Here is a 7,500-nt window from a genome sequence, read left to right as displayed (position 1 = left end):
GGCAATGGCTACAGAGGGGAGAGCTAAAGAAGGAAACTGAAGGAATGATAACAGCGGCACAAGATCAGCCCTAAGAACGCAGATATGTTCAAAGTACGATAGAAACGGAAATAACATCTCGCCCATATGTAGAATGCAATAACGAAAAATGAAACCATAAACCACATAGCAAGTGAATGCCCCGGCACTTGCACAGAACCAGTACAAAAAAAGAGGCATGATTCAGTAGCAAAAGCCCTCCACAGGAGCCTGTGCAAGAAACATCAGCTACCTTGCAGTAATAAGTGGTACGAGCACCAACCTGAGGGAGTGATAGAAAAACGATCAGGGCAAAGATCCTCTGGGACTATGGTTATCAGAACGGATAGGGTGATACGTGCAAAACAGACCAGACGTGACGTTGATTGACAAGGTCAAGAAGAAAGTATCACTCATTGATGTCGCAATACCATGGGACACCAGAGTTGAAGAGAAAGAGAGGGAAAAATTGGATAAGTATCAAGATCTGAAAGAGATAAGAAGGATATGGGATATGCCAGTGGAAATCGTACCCATAATCATAGGAGCACTAGGCACGATCCCAAGATCCCTGAAAAGGAATCTAGAAAAACTAGAGGCTGAAGTAGCTCCAGGACTCATGCAGAAGAGTGTGATCCTAGAAACGGCACACATAGTAAGAAGAGTGATGGACTCCTAAGGAAGGCAGGATGCAACCCGGAACCCACACTATAAATACCACCAGTCGAATTGGAGGACTGTGATAGAGCAAAAAAAAAAAAAAAAAAAAAAAAAAAAAAATAATAATAATAATAATAGGCGATTATTTCTGTATGTCGCGAAGTATCGTATGTTAATATTAAACAGGTGAAAACTTCAATGCTATAAAACACATTTTCTTCAGCCTTTGGCTAGATATCCATGTCTTAAGTTATCAATTAAATTACATCATGGGGAAAAAGGTGATTTTTGAAGACAGAAATGAATAGACAATGTATATATCTAATTATATAGATAGATAAGACTCACTGCAATTAATCCACTGAATAAAATTGATTATTTAATTAAAAGATAATAGAATAAAAAAAGTCAGCACGATTTACTTAGAAACTCCTTGAATAAAAAAAAAATTATTGTCAAACAAAAAGAGGAATCATGTTTTGGGAGATTTCATCTCATTTTTGTTCATTATGCAAACCTCGTTTTCCCAGCTCGCAGATGGAATAATTTTATTACATTATATAACATAATAGCCTTGTTGAATGATTAAAATTTGTTAAATGATACTGCTTAATTGAGTTTCTCAATTTTGTCGCTAACGAAATGCCGTGTGGAATTTATTACGAGTCAAAAAACACGATTTATTCCAGGGTTAAAGCTACAATGAAATGCTTTGATGCTGTTATAAGGGGGAAATTATATACGTAATTAGACTGACATAAATCAACATGTTGAAAACGATATAAAAACTGAAAAAAACTATAACAATTGCCATCGAAAAGCTCAGTGAAAATATTTACAAAAACCTAAAGATATGATTTGTAAAACAGAATGTGAAAGTGAGTAGGCTAAACATGAACGTCGTCTTTAATAAAATCTGGTAAAAAAGAAAAATAAAACTAAACCTCGGTTTAATTTAGTATTTAACAAAAAAAAAATTGCTAATTATAAAAGTTTCAGACGAAAGACAAAGAAAATTATTCAAGTTTGAATTTTGTAACCAAACTTGATGGCATTCTTCTGTCCTTGTCTCAAAGTTGCCAGTTGATCTTGGGCACTATCTACTTAAATCTCTCTCTCTCTCTCTCTCTCTCTCTCTCTCTCTCTCTCTCTCTCTCTCTCTCGTAAAGGAATTCAATCCATGATAGTTTTAAGGGTTTTAAGGGTGAAGTGAGTGAGTATAATGCTTATAGCTATACATCAAGTATTAACTTCATTTTTATTTTTAAATGTCCATTACTGTATGTGACTGGAGACTTGGCATGTTCATTTACGAATCGTTGGATTTATATATAATGAGTGACCAAGAGTAACATAAATCCTTAAGGCCAAATCAGTGTTATTGGATCTATGAAATTTTTTAATAGGATTTTCAGCATTCTGATCACGAAACGTTATTACTATTATATTATCCTTTTCTTGTTCCAGTAGTAAAAATATGCTTCCCTCTTCTAATAATTTTTGTTCCTTATCTTACTTTTTAATAAGGAATTTAGCATACACCATGCTGATATTATAAGCAACTAGTCACCCCATCATCTACAGAGTAATACCTTTCAACCAAAGAAACTTTCACCTATATAGCACTGGGACCATTCTCTCTAGCAGGAATACCTTACACATCCTGGTCAGCCACTCAATGGCACACACCAAATATTCCCCTCATTTTCTTTCACCTATACAGATTGTATAACTATGAACGTCGGGCAATTACTGTGGGATCATAAAAAAAAATAGCGAAGTTATTTAATAAACATCTTACTAAGCAAATGACAAACATAGTACTTGTACTTTTATATTTACATTTTCTATTCCTTGATATTCCTTTATGACTGACGCCGCTGACAGATCACTTGTTTTGAAAGAAAGAGATGCCTTTATAAGTTCCTTGAATGTCTGATAAATACATTACTCTGTTATACAATCGTCAAATGAGCTTTATACTTTAGAATAATTACATCAAATTACTTAGAGATGTTAATGGACGAATGGTTATCAGTTATAACTGCCTTCCATAATTAGGAGAAAGTTGCTATTTATAAAACAAAGAAATCCACTCAACGGTCAGTTAACATGGAAATTAGACGAACATAAATAAGCAATTGTCCCATCTTTAAAGTCTTTTGTACTCTGGTCAGAAAGCCTATAGAGCATAAGTATCTATTCCCCCAGGTTTTTTTTTATTCTATTTTCTAATTTTGCATAACGATATTCTTATGACACGAGACCTATAACAAGATTACAGCTAGTTATTACAACCTAACTTAGGAGATTCTTATCCAACGACTGTTGAATAAGCAATGGGAACCATTTGATAATATTGTTACCTAGTTGTCTGTATGAATCAAGTGTCTTTTTGTTTTACAGGAAGGCACCGACAGCCATGATGTAGAATTATTGGCGAAGGTATGCAATTTAATATCTGAATATGGATCGTTCAAGACATTAATGAGACTGGAAAAAATGAGTGAGCAGACATTACGGGACAGTTTATATATAAGAAAGAAAATATTTTTACAATTTTCAGTACAATACGTTAACACATCTACTCCAGGAAATAAACGAAAAATTAAAATATAGTAATATAGTCGTTACTCGTTTCAATACGAGAATATTAAGTCTAACTACTACGTATACGGCAAAATTAAAGATCCTGACTCAGTTGGATGAAAATTCCACTAGAGATACAAATTTGTGTTTTACTGACAAATAATTTAGTGTCTGGCCCGAGCTGTGAAACAAGTAGTAGGATACATAAAAAATGTCAAGCAAGGAAAGCGCCTGAGTAGAAGGTCAGATTTCAGTTGGCCAATCATGTTGGGCAAAGGGGCCAATTGTCAGTTGGCCAATCGGTTGGACAAAAGGCTAAAACTCAGTCAGTCAATCCTGCTTAGAAAAGGCTACAACTCAGTCAGTCAATCCTGCTGAGCAAAAGTCCTAGAATTCAGTTGGTCAGAGACTTTTGACAACGAAATAAAACGGACAATTTGATCACTTTCTTCAGATGAATTAACACCACAGCCAAACAGAGGTTTGTTGATTTTAACCGTATCAGATCTAAATATAAGTCTGTCCACTGTAGGATTGCCATTGAGGTAATACTGAAAAGCTAGTAACATTTCTTGACAAAATACTCTAGTTAATTCAAATAAAATTATGAGTTATGATCAAAGGTAACAAAATTCTCTGAAAAATCACTAAGTTTACTTAATCTGAATTATAGAATTTATAATCTAAGGAAATTACGTTTTCTGAAAGATACCTACGTTAGTCCAAAATAAGCAATCATGCATGCTATACTTTAAAGTAACCCAAGCCTTTTTAATGATAAAATTTAAAGTTAGAAGTCAATTTTGCAAAGCAATACTAGGGGTATTAAGTTGATTATGTTGTTACTCTAATTATCTTCTATTTAAGAAAAATATTTTTATAAGTTAAAGTTAATAATGATATATAAGTAAATAAGTTTAATACTGAAATTATGAACCAAATATTTTCAAAGTAATAGTAATGTGTTAAGAAATCAAATTAATTTTTTGAGATATTTGAAATATTACGTTACAAGTTCACTATGTTATACTTTTTATCAAAGGCAAAAGCCTATAAAGATAGGTTAATTTACATCCAAAACTTTTAAAAGCGAGTTAAAAGGACTGATAAAGATGAGGGGCAATAATAATTCAATTAATTTCTACCAAGAGTGTAGTATAAGAAGTTTACGCTACTTTTCAAATCTTCAGACTTACAAGAATTTCAGTTAAGGAACGTTACCTTCTAAAAGTAGTTAAGCTGATGAACTTACCACCTGAAAGAAAAATTTAATTAGTTGGTTGTTTCTTTTTTATTCCTCTAAGGACCTGCCCATGGGTCATAAGAACCACTAATCAGGGCATGAGAGGTCGTCCATCCCTACAGGGGAGGGGTGGAGGTAAAAATAAAAAGTAAAAGTGTTAGAAAATTTCATAAATCCCATTCCTATTATGGGAAACTTTGAATATTCAACTTTACCTTGAGAACAGAAGCGTTCCTTGAGAGCAGTGCGTTCCACTACCCGTCAATGGCAGGTAAGAAAAGATTATCTTGGCCCCAGAATTTATAATATTTCTCAAAAGAGGACTACCGATATCTCAAGGTTCTGTATTTAAAAGCATCTGAAATCGAAAATATTTTTCATTTGTAGTATCCTATATCGACTTCATTTAAATAATCAAATGAATGACAAATTGTAAAGTTTATGTATTTTGACACTGACTGACGGTGGATAAAAAGATTTTAAAAACTAAGAATTTATGCAGCAATTATCTCAAAGCACGTAACAGAATGAATGCAAACCTTTGCAGAGCTACGCAATATTTGAGAAAATACAAAGATTCTAACCCACAATTCTTTTTTGGACTCCGAAGACCCTGAAAATGTTTTAAATAGGTAGTTTGGAGATAAATGAAAGTCTGATACAGCGGACATTAATAAAAATAACAAATAAAAAACTGATATGTGGATTTCTGCAAAGGGGGTTAGGAGCCACATTGGACAATCAACTGGTGGGGTCTGGAGTCATCAAAGGTTAAGAACCCCAGGTTGAGATATTACCACTGTATATGGCACCCCCCCCCCCTCTCTTTTTTTGACAGTATAATGACGATAAAATCAGTTTCTTCTGAAGCGCAGAAAATATTTCAATGCGTCATGCTTATCATGCCATCCATTTTGTCTCCTACGCTCTACATTTCCTTCAGGGATCCCATTCAACGCCAGTCAAAAAACATGACACCCTGCCAATTTTCTCATTACTTCAAAAGAGAACTCTACTGCATTTCCCGTCCCAGTTCTTACCAATGCAGGCTAAGCAGGTTCATCATTGTAAAGAGATAGTGGGATTGTATGAGAATTACTGATACAGTAACTATATATATATATATATAATATATATATATGTGTGTGTGTGTGTGTGTGTGCGTGTGTGTGTGTGTGTGTGTGTGTGTATGTTTATGCTTATCATTGTATTAGTATGAAACCATCTCTTTGCAAGTCTCAGCTCTTATGAACTCGTCCGAGAAGGGTATTTGAAAAAAAAAACCCTTACAAACAATTTCCTAATATTCATTGATCTCATACAAGCAGCATAAAAGAAACGCCACTTCTCCCACCAATTAAGGAATGCCATTCATGCCAGGATCGAACGACAGAAACGAAGAAAAGTTTAACATCGGATTGGGGGAAATATCAGAATAATGACGAGATTGATAATAATGAAATCATTTACGTACAAAAAGGAGATCCCGCGTACCTAAGAGGATTCCCAACGAAGGATATAGACTGTGCTGAGGATTTAAACTGAAGGACGAAGCAGACTGGAAAATCTTGTTAGTTTAATAATGTTCATGACACTGAATAAGCCTTGAAGTCGATCTTTGATGTCTACGGGTTCTTCGTGATTGAGGAGGAAACTGCTCTTGACGTTGGTTCCATTAAATTAGATATACATATATGTATGTATATATCTATATATATATATATATATATATATATAGATATATATATGTATATATATATATAATATATATATATATATGTATAGATATATATATATATATATATATATATATATATATATATATATTTATATATATACACACATAAACACACACACACACACACACATATATATATATGCATACTTACATACATACATACATACACATATATGTGTTTTTGAGTGAAACAGCAATTGGAAAAAAATATACATTTTGAAGCAGTTTAATATATGCAAACAATGAAAAAAATTAAAGATTAATTGAATATTCGCATGTGTCCAAAACCTCGATATTCTCATTTGTACCCCAAACGAAAAGGAAACTAAATACAATACACGAATGTAAATATATCAATAAATAAATGAATAAGTACATAAATAAATACACAAATGACATCTCTCTTCAGATCAGTTACCTACTTCCTAACGGTGATGTTTTCAATAAGCAATAATACAAATTAGAAATCATCACCGGGCAGGTATATAATATATATATCTTTCACCTGTGCCTGACCAACTCTTCCATAACTCCAGATATGCACATGCTCTCGACCGCTTTATTATCCATCGCAATTACCTCACGGTAATTATTTTGCTATTTTCATAATATTGGCAACACGAGTGCCGTATAACCTCTCCCCACTTTAAGGGGACGGAGGTCAATTACTGCTATTTTTATGGCAGAGTGCATCCTCGCATGTTTAATTAGCTCTGTTTCATAGCCAACAATCGTGGGGCAGTTTCGAACGGCAATAATTTCTCATTTTTCGATCTTTTGCAAAGATCTAATTTTAGTGGGTTTTCAATCAAGCGCAACAATTAAGGAAAATTCAAGTACTTTCGTATTTTTTTTAACATTTTTTTTCTAACGTTATTTTATTATATTGATTAGTCAGATTTAATTGCCTCAAAGCAAACGTGTCCAACTCATACACAAGCACACACACAACACTAACACACACAAACACCACACACAAACACACACATATATATACATATATATATATATATATATATATATATATATATATATATATATATATATATATATATATATACATATATATATATATATATCTATATATATATATATATATATATATATATAGTGTGTGTGTGTGTGTGCATTATTTTGAAATAGTTTTTATGCACCTACACAAATTCAGTTAACTAAATATAGTAAAAGTACAGCCACAATGAAATATAAATTCGTTACGGTCATGAATTCTGGGAGACTAGGAGACATCTCC

Source organism: Macrobrachium nipponense, chromosome 13 (assembly GCF_015104395.2).
Source record: "Macrobrachium nipponense isolate FS-2020 chromosome 13, ASM1510439v2, whole genome shotgun sequence".
Taxonomy (NCBI): domain Eukaryota; kingdom Metazoa; phylum Arthropoda; class Malacostraca; order Decapoda; family Palaemonidae; genus Macrobrachium; species Macrobrachium nipponense.
This window is presented reverse-complemented; position numbering follows the sequence as displayed.